At 41.7% G+C, this 9741-nt stretch overlaps 1 long non-coding RNA gene across 1 annotated transcript in view; it reads left to right on the forward strand.

The window, feature by feature from the left end:
- Positions 1 to 9741, forward strand: part of LOC145353913 (uncharacterized) — a 123700-nt gene that overhangs the window by 52294 nt on the left and 61665 nt on the right. The gene's annotated exons all lie outside the window — the stretch shown is intronic.

A 9741-nucleotide genomic window follows, 5' to 3' on the forward strand; every position in this document is an offset into this window, starting at 1 on the left:
AAATTGATTTATTTTGGTTTACAATCATACCACATTTTAATCTAATCAGACAAACCCTCATTAGAAGCATTATAAAACAAGGTTTGACACTGAGATATTAGGCCAGATGACCAAAATTCTTGTCAGAGAGGTAGCTTTTAAGAAGAGTTTTAAAGGAGCTAAGTGATGATTATGTGAAAGGTGTCAGGAGGGAATCCCAGAGTTTGGGGCCTAGGAAGCTGAGGGGATTGTGAGAATCCTTGGAAATCATTACATCAGATTTCGTTCAGTCCAATTTCTGATCTCTAGCAACCCCCAGGATGTTGATACTGTGGGATTCAGCAATGGTAATATCAATGGATGAAAAGGGAAGATCTTTAGATTCTTGTTGGAGATGGTCATTTGCTGGCACCTATGTGGTGTGAATGTTACTTGTCACTCATCAGCCTGAATGGCGTCTGGGATTTGTTGCATATGGACATGGACTGCTTCAGTATCTGAAGAGTCACGAATGATGCTGAATATTGAACATCCTGATTTCTGACCTTCTGATTGGAGGGAAGGTCATTGATGTAGCCTAGGACACTGCCCTGAGAAATTCCTGCATGTCCTCCAATTGACCTCCAAAAAGCACAACCATCTTCCTTTGTGCTATTACCCCAACCATTGGAAAGTCTCCCCACTGCTGATTTCCATTGACCTCAGTTTTCTTAGGGTTCCTTTGTGTCATGCTTGATCGAGTGCTGCCTTGATATCAAAGGTAATCGCTCTCACCTCACCTCTGGAGATCAGCTTCTTTTGCATTATAGGGAATACATTCTGGGTAAAAGCAATTGAGAAGTGATTTGGTGAGAAATGATAGTTTGGGCCTTTATTTACCAAATGGATAAAAGGCAGACTTCCATGGAAATCTGGCAAGACTGAGAACAACTTGCTATGTGGGCACAGGGAGATAAACAGTCTCAGTGGACAGGTAAAAGAATAATGCCTTGAATCCTAGACAAGACACCCAAATGTCAGGCCACCATGTTTTAAAGACTTGCCATTGATCCTGTTGGTTTAATGTAGTTTCCACAGTCACAAATAGCGTAATGACAAGTTTTGTAATAGAAACACAGAAACCACAAGCAGGAGAAGGCCATTTGGCCCTTTGAACCTGCTCCGCCATTCGTAATGATCATGGCGGATCATCAAATTCAATATCCTGATTATCCCTTCCCCACATATCCCTTGATCCGTTTAGCCTCTAGAATTAAATCTAATTTCTTCTTGAAATCAGTCAATGTTTTGGGCTCAACTACACCCTGTGATAGTGAATGCCACACATTCACCACCCTCTGGATGAAGAAATTTTTCCGCACTTCAGTTCTAAAAGGTTTACCCCTTATCCTCAAACATGACCCCTAGTTCTGGATTCCCCACCAGTGGGAACATTTTTTCTGAATCTACCATGTCTAAGGCTGTTAGAATTTTATAAGTTTTTATGAGATCCGCTCTCACTCTTCTAAACTCCAGTAAATATAATCCTAACTGACTTAATCTCTCCTCATATGATAGACCTGCGATCCCAGGAATCAGCTTGGTAAACCTTCGCTGTACTCCCTCTATAGGAAAATCATCCTTCTTCAGATAAGGGCACCAAAACTACACACAGTACTCCAGGTGTGGTCTCCCCAACACACTATATAATGGCAGTAAAACACCCCCATCACTATATTCAAATTCTCTCGCTATGAAGGCCAACATACCATTTGCCTTCTTTACTGCCTCCTGTACCTGCGCACTTACTTTCAGCGGCTGATGCACAAGGACATCAAGGTCTTGCTGAGTATCCACCTCTTTCAATTTACACCTATTTAGGTAATAATCTGTCTTCCTATTATTGCTACCAAAGTTGATAACCTCACATTTATCCACATTACCTGCCATGCATATGCCCAAACACTCAGCCTGTCCAAATCGTGTTGAAGAATTGCTGCATCCTCCTCGCAGCTTACCCTGAATATCATCTGCAAATTTGGAGATAATCCATTCGGTTCCCTCTTCCAAATCATTAATATATAATGTGAACAGTTGAGGTCCTAGCACAGATCTTGCGGAACCTCATTAGTCGCTGACTGCCAATCAGGAAAAGATCCATTTATGCCAATTAATTTCTTCTTATCTGCTAAGCAGCTTTCTATCCATCTCAAGACATTACCTGCAATCCCATGTGCTTTAACTTTATATTGTAGTCTGTTATGTGAGCCCTTGTTGAAAACCTTCTGAAAGTCTAAATAAACCACATCCACTGATTCTCTTCAGTCACCTCTACTAGTTACATCCTCAAAGAATTCCAATAGATTTGTCAAGCATGATTTCCCTTTTGTAAATCCATGCTGACTTTGTCTGATTATACTGATTATATAGCCTTCCAAATGTTGAGTTATGAAATCCTTGATAATGGACACTAGTAATTTGCCCAGTACCAATGTAAGGCTCACTGGTCTATAGTTCCCTGTTTTATCCCAGTCTCCCTTTTTGAATAGTAGGCTTTCATTAGCTACTCTCCAATCTGTAGGAAACAGTCCAGAGTCAGAAGAATTTTGGAAAATAATCACTCATGGATCTACTATTTCCAGGGCCATTTCCTCAAGTAATTTTTTCAGCCAGAGAGTGGGGAATCTGTGGAACTCTTTGCCACAGAAGGCTGTGGAGGCCAAGTCATTGAGTATCTTAAGACAGAGATAGATATTTTCTTGATTAATAAGAGGATCAGGGGTTATGGGGAAAAAGCAAGAAATGGGGATGCGAAAAGTATCAGCCATGATTGAATGGTGGAGCAAACTTGATAGACTGAATGGCCTAATTCTGCTTCTATGTCTTATGGTCTTATGATTTTATCTACCTTCAATCCCATCAATTTTTCCAAAATTATTTCTCTACTAATGTTGATTTCCTTCAGTTCCTCACTAAAACCTGTTTGACTCAGAACTTAAGGTACACTATTCATGTCTTCTTTTGTGAAGACTGAAGCAAAATATGAACTTAATTACTTGGCCATTTTTTATTTCCCCATTATGAATTCTCTCTTTCTGACTGTAAGGGGTCTACATTCAGTTTTGTCAATCTTTTTCTCTTTATATACCTATATAAACTTTTTATGTTTTTATGTTCCCCGCTAACTTACTTTCACACTCTATTTTTCCCTTCTTAATCAATTCCTGAGTCCTCCTTTGCTGAATGTTAAACTGCTCCCAATCGTCAGGCCTATTGCTTTTTTTTGCCAATTTATATGCTTCTTCCCTGAATCTGATACTATCTCTAATTTCTCTTGTAAGCCATGGTTTCCTTATCATTCTTGTGTCAAGCAGGAAAGAAAAACTTCTGGAGTTCACCTATCCTTTAAATGCCTACCATTGCCTGTCCACCTTCTTTCCTTTGAGTAATGTTTCTGGGTCCATCATAGCCAATTCATGCGGCACGCTAGCACCGTGGTTAGCACTGCTGCTTCACATCTCCAGGGACCTGGGTTTGATTCCCGGCTTGGATCACTGTCTGTATGGAGTTTGCACATTCTACTTGTGTCTGTGTGGCTTCCCTCCAGGTGCTCTGGTTTCCTCCCACAATCTAAAGATGTGCGGGTTAGGTTGATTGGCCATGCTAAAATTGCCCCTTAGTGTCCTGAGATGCATAGGTTAGAGGGATTAGTGGGTAAATATGTAGGGATATGGGAGTAGGGTCTGGGTGGGATTGTGGTCGGTGTAGACTCAATGGGCCAAATGGCCTCTTTCTGCATTGTAGGGCTTCTATGACTCTATTCCTCATACCATCATAGTTACCTTAATTAATTCATTTGAATGATAGCTAGGTAATGATTGGATTGAATCAGTCTCCATAGACTATGCTGTTTAAAAATAGTAGAAGAAAGGATTCCCCAAGCAGAGAGTTTTGTAGGGGTTTTACATTTGCAGTGACTAGTGCATTGTCATCTGGGGAAGACCAGGGAGCATATAATGAGATCGCACTTCTTTCTAAAGTGAAATATTTATCGAATCCCTACAGTGCAGAAGGAAGCCATTCGGTCCACTGAGGCTGCACTGACAATAATCGTACCGAGACCCTATCCCCATAACCCCAAGTATTTACCCTGCTAATTCCCACGACACTAAGGGGGCAATTTTATCATGGCCAATCCACTTAACCTGCACATCTTTGGACTGTGGGAGGAAACCCACACATACACGGGGAGAATGCGTAAACTCCACACAGACAGTCACCCGAGTCCAGAATCGAACCCGGGTCCTTGGGCGCTGTGACGCAGACGTGCTAACCATGAAATGATACTACTGCTTCACTTTGGTACCACTGTTTAAACTTAAGCACTTATTAGGTCTTACCAGTACAGAACAAAATATAACCGCTGTCAACAATATGGGTTATCACCTCGAATCAGTTCAGAGCCTGGGAAAAGAGGATAAAGTTTTAATTGACTTCTTGAACACCAATTTCCAATAGCATGGCCACCAACAGTACTTAAAAATTCAGAGGAGGATTTTGTGGTACAACCAGTTTGTTTATTTCCTGTTTGTTAAGGCACTAAACTATGGTAATGAACAATCTGTACTAATTGGTTGGCCAAATTTCACAGTCAGCATTGTACAGCTGTGTAACTGTGCTGATAATATTTTTGGCCCATGCTAACACTTCCTCCATAAATCATGAAACTAAAAAAATCAACTTGTAAACAAATAACACCTGCTTACCTAGGCTCCTATTACTCCTCAGATAAAAGACCCTATCATATTTCTTATCACCACTTAACCATAGGTTATTATTGTTGCCCCACCTTCCCTAGCTCAGCCCAGGCTGGAAAAGGAGCATATAGTCTATAATCTACATGAACTGAGAAAGAATCTTGATGCGCTTTTTTCCCAAAACAAACATCAGATCATTTCCCCGATGGATAACAGGCAACAACAGGAGAGTCATGTGAATTTATTTTCCCACTTAGTTGGATTCCCTGCAGTCCAGGTCATGAATTAGGACACATTTAACCCTGTATGTTCCAACCTATAGCAGTTAGACATTTCTTAGTATAGAAAGAGGCCATTCGGCCCATCAAGTCTGCACCGACCATAATCCCACCCAGGCCCTTCCCCGATATCCGTACATATTTCACCCACTAATCCCTCTAACCTACACATCTCAGGACACTAAGGGGCAATTTAAGCATGGCCAATCAACCTAACCTGCACATCTTTGGACTGTGGGAGGAAACCAGAGCACCCAGAAGAAACTCATGCAGACACAAGGAGAATGTGCAAACTCCATGCAGACAGTGACCCAAGCCGGGAATCGAACCCAGGTCCCTGGAGCCATGAAGCAGCAGTGCTAACTACTGTGCTACCATGAACTGCAGATTCCAGTTTGTTATCATTTGCAGAAGACAATGCATGTGAAATTCACTTAGCACTAAAAATCAACATGAAACATGCATTGTGCCTGGAATATTGACCCAATGTGTAGACAATTACATTTTGAGCCTTGGCTTCAAAAACCTAGTGAACTGCAGATGCCAATCAGATGCTCTGATTGTGGTTGTATCGTCAAGAAAATCAGCTATCTCTGACATTGAGCAGTCCAACAAACAGACTGTGGAGGCAGGGTGGCTAATGTGAGGGGATGAGCCCAGCCTGGCAGCAATCCTGAAACTAGTTTGATAAAGGGAAACCAGTAGAAGTAGTACAGTAGATGTAATTTGGATTTCCAAAAGGCATTTAATAAGATGCCACACAAAGGGCAAGATGAGGACTCGTGGAGCTTGGACTAATTAGCATAGGTAGAGGATTGGCTAACAGACAGGAAGCAAAAAGTGGGCATTTTCAGATTGATAGACTGTGAGTAGTGGAGTGCCACAAGGATCAGTGCTGTGGCCTCCACTATTTATAATCTATATTGATGACTTAGATGAAGAGACAGAGATCCAGATTTTCATCCTTGCATTGGGCTAGCCAAGTTGGCAAATTTGCTGGCTCGGGATTTTCAGTGAGGGGAGTGCGCATAAGTAGAAGCTGGTGCAAGTGATCCTGGGATGAATCTGCATGCTGCTGGGTGCAGAGGTGGGCTGGATACAAGAATTGCCTCTGTGCTCTGACACTGTGTTTAAATTTTTAAAAAAGTCTAAACAAGGAATGTCCTTCCATCCCTCACCACCCAAATGCTCCCTATGCCCAATCCATGCCAATCTATGCTAACCCTTGTCCCACAGTCCCACACCTATGGCCCTTCCTACTCCTGTGCCAAAATAATGCCCCTGCCCACCCATTACCTCAACCTATGCAAACTTTGTGCCAACTCATGCCAATTCATGCTCCCTCATCACCCTTTGCCCTTACCCCATCCAAGCTAACTTATCTATTATACTTGGATCATTTTTTGACAGCTTTGACACTTCCTAGATAGGTTTGACAGATTTGTCACGTTTGGCACTTCCTGGATGGCACTGACAGATTTGTAAACTGGACAATACCTGAACAGCTGGATGTCTCCTTAATAAGTGGATATCTCTGGACAGCTCCTTGACAGCTTGACAGTTCCAATTAGTTTGTGCGTAAAAACTGCATAATCATATTCACTTTTAACATTCCCAGGAATGCCCAATCTCTCCCAAAGGTATTCTGGAACCTTATCCAAAGGACTACCTTACCTCTTCAAAGGGGTACACTGGCTATCCATACAAATCCATCAAATTCAGACCTCATCTTACCTGTTCTAATCACACTCGAAATCTACGCTCCTGTTTTTCCATAATCCATGATTCCATGATTTAAATGGTGAACCCCAGCCCAACTCTAATCCTGTGCCCATAAAAATGGTAAATGCCAGGGTTGGGGGAAGGACTTACAAATAAATCCAGGCCAGAAAGTACTGTATCTAAGTTTGCTGATGATACAATGTAAATGCAAGTTGTAGGATGGCACAAAGAAGCTGCAGAAATATTGACAGGTTAAGTGAGTGAGCAACAAGATGGCAGATAGAGTTTAATGTAGGTAAGTGTGCTATATGAAATAGGGATCTTTAAAATTTTTTTTTTAGAATTGTATAAAACTCTGACGGAATTAAGTAGTACAACATTAATCCTCTAAACAATTCTAACGAGTCAGGAATCAAAACAAAGGTAGAGACAAAGGTCACAAAGATTGCACTCCCCACACTGTGGTTACTAGTGAGACTACAAATACACCAGAATCAATAGCAGAAAGCCTTCAGACACCCTGTGTAATCTTTTATCTAGCAAATGACCTTCAGAATGAGGTAAATTAAGAAGTGGCCTTGAGCGAAGTGATGGATGCAGGATGGGGGTGGAGGGGGTGTAACCATCCTGACATCTCAGGTACCTGTCCTGTATTCATTGGTTGGAAAGATTCAAACAAATGTTTGGTATAAACTAACAAAAGCCCTAGAAATGATGTACATCAATGAATATACATTGATGAAAGATGGACCAGGAAAGAGTAAGGAAGACGGGGAAAGGATTCTCAAACACTTTGGCTAGAGAATAGAAGGCTGCCATCACAAGCTACTAAGATCAACACACTTTGTATCAAGCATCCGATCATCCTCTGGGATCAGTGAACCACTCTGAACTCTCACAGGTTGTATACTATTCCTGTCTATTTCGCAGAATTAAAAGAGGTCAGGGCAGGACCCATGGAATTTAAAAAAAAGGAAGTGACTCATAAATTGGGCTAGCAGACACTTTCTTTTTAGGTCTTTGTGGAGTTTGCACATTCTCCCCACATCTGTGTGGGTTTCCTCCGGATACCCTGGTTTCCTCCCACAGTCCGAAGACATGGAGGCTAGATTGAATGGCTGTGCTAAATCGATCCTAGAGTCAGGGGAGTTAGCAGGATAAACACGTGGAGTTATGGGAATAGGGCCTGGGTGCGATTGTGGTCGGTGGAGACTCGATGGGCCAAATGGCCTCTTTCTGCACTAAAAGGATTCTAATTAAATGGACCAGGAAAGTTTCAATCAAACGGAGAGACAAACGCATCCTATATAAACTTTTGCTTCTTAGTAAACTACTTTAAAATTATGTATGATTACTGTGAACAGTCTGTGGCTCCTAAACTCAAAATCTTACAGATTGCTGTCAGAAGCATTGTCATGGTGGTCAAGGTATCATTGCCTGAAATTTGAGATGAAACAATCTTATGTTATCACTAAATAAATGCATGTGGGGTAGTTGTCAAGTAAAGCCAGGAGTCACAATGGCATTGGTGTATGTCAGGGAATGTCTGAATGATGGTCTGAGTGAAAAAAAAACAGGTATGCCTGGAGCAAGAGATATCTGAGCAACTGTAGACGCATGTGATAAATATCATCAGTTTGATATGCTTCCTAAAGAAGTTCAGAAAGGAAACAAAGTTTAAATAAGTCCAGAATAGGTTGATCTACGGATGTCCGTGTGTTTGCCTTAGAGACGAAGAGTAAAGTACAAGGAGTTGAAGAAACAAGTCAAAAAGTTGCAAAAGAAAACTGATGGCTGGCAGGAGAATCTTCCTGGACAGTCAGTTACACTCCCGACAGGGAACAGGAGGCAATTTATTGTGCTAAACTAGGAAAATACTAGATCAACCACTAGAACCTGTGACGGTTTAAATGGCTCAGGAGCGTCAAAAGAGGCCAAGACTAAGCCAGCCGAGTTAAAATGGGTAATGATAGAACTCCAGGGTGTTAATGGGGCCATAACCGGGCCTGCAGAATTAAAAGAGGTCAGGGCAGGACCCATGGAATTTAAAAATATATAAGGAAATGACCCATAAATTGGGCTGGCAGACATTTTCTTTTCAGAGTTAAACAGGGACCAGGAAAGTTCCAATCAAATGGAGAGACAATGAGGGAGATGGTTAAAGAGCTTGAAGGAAGTCAAATAGATAAACTGGGAAAGATAAAAGTTGGGATAGATGTGTCTCACAAAAACTTTCTTTCTAGATTCAGAGAGGTACCATGGAATTCCCAAACATACAAATAATGAGGGAGACACCTCATCCAGCACAGAAGAGCCACAGGACAGTGTGACAGAAGCTAACCAGTCATCTGTGAGCAATGCTGTCCCTAAGGACATGGGACAGATTGGGTACCAATCCATCGCCACGGTTACTAAACTGGGAAAATCATTACCCCTTAACCTTACAACCGAGTGTTTGGATGGGCCCTTGAAAAATCATAACATTCTCCTTTTCAGCTAGCCTGTAAGTCTACAGCATAGTCTTTACGAACCTATGGTGGAATTCTCCAGCCCTTCCTGCCAGCGGGATGTTCCAGTCCTGCTGAAGCCAAATCCCTCTGCAGCACATTCCCAGTTGGCAATACAGATAAGGAAGGTAAATCACTATCGATGTCGGCAGGACTGGAATATCCCACCAGCAGCCGATGGCAAGCTTACTCCGTATGGGAAAACCCACTGTGTTGGGGGTGCGGGGCTGCTGGAGAATTTGCCCCGATGTCTCTCCTTAATGTTTTTGATCTTAGAATCCTGATTGTAACAAAAGTAAACCTGGGTGAGAAATCTTACAAAGCATTGAATTTAACATAAATTTGGGCAAATTTGAAGAAAAGATAAGAATTGAAACGTTTAAAATAGAGTTTGGTTCTTTTGATGGGGGGGCTTTTAAAATAGTAATGCAATCTCATGCCAGGTTTTCTCCAACCCCCAGCAGAAACAAGCAGCAGAATTAATCCTTTCTGCTGCCAGCTTTTCTTAAAAAAAGAAAT

Source organism: Carcharhinus amblyrhynchos, chromosome 16, assembly GCF_965287045.1.
Source record: "Carcharhinus amblyrhynchos chromosome 16, sCarAmb.v2.hapA, whole genome shotgun sequence".
Taxonomy (NCBI): Eukaryota; Metazoa; Chordata; class Chondrichthyes; order Carcharhiniformes; family Carcharhinidae; genus Carcharhinus; species Carcharhinus amblyrhynchos.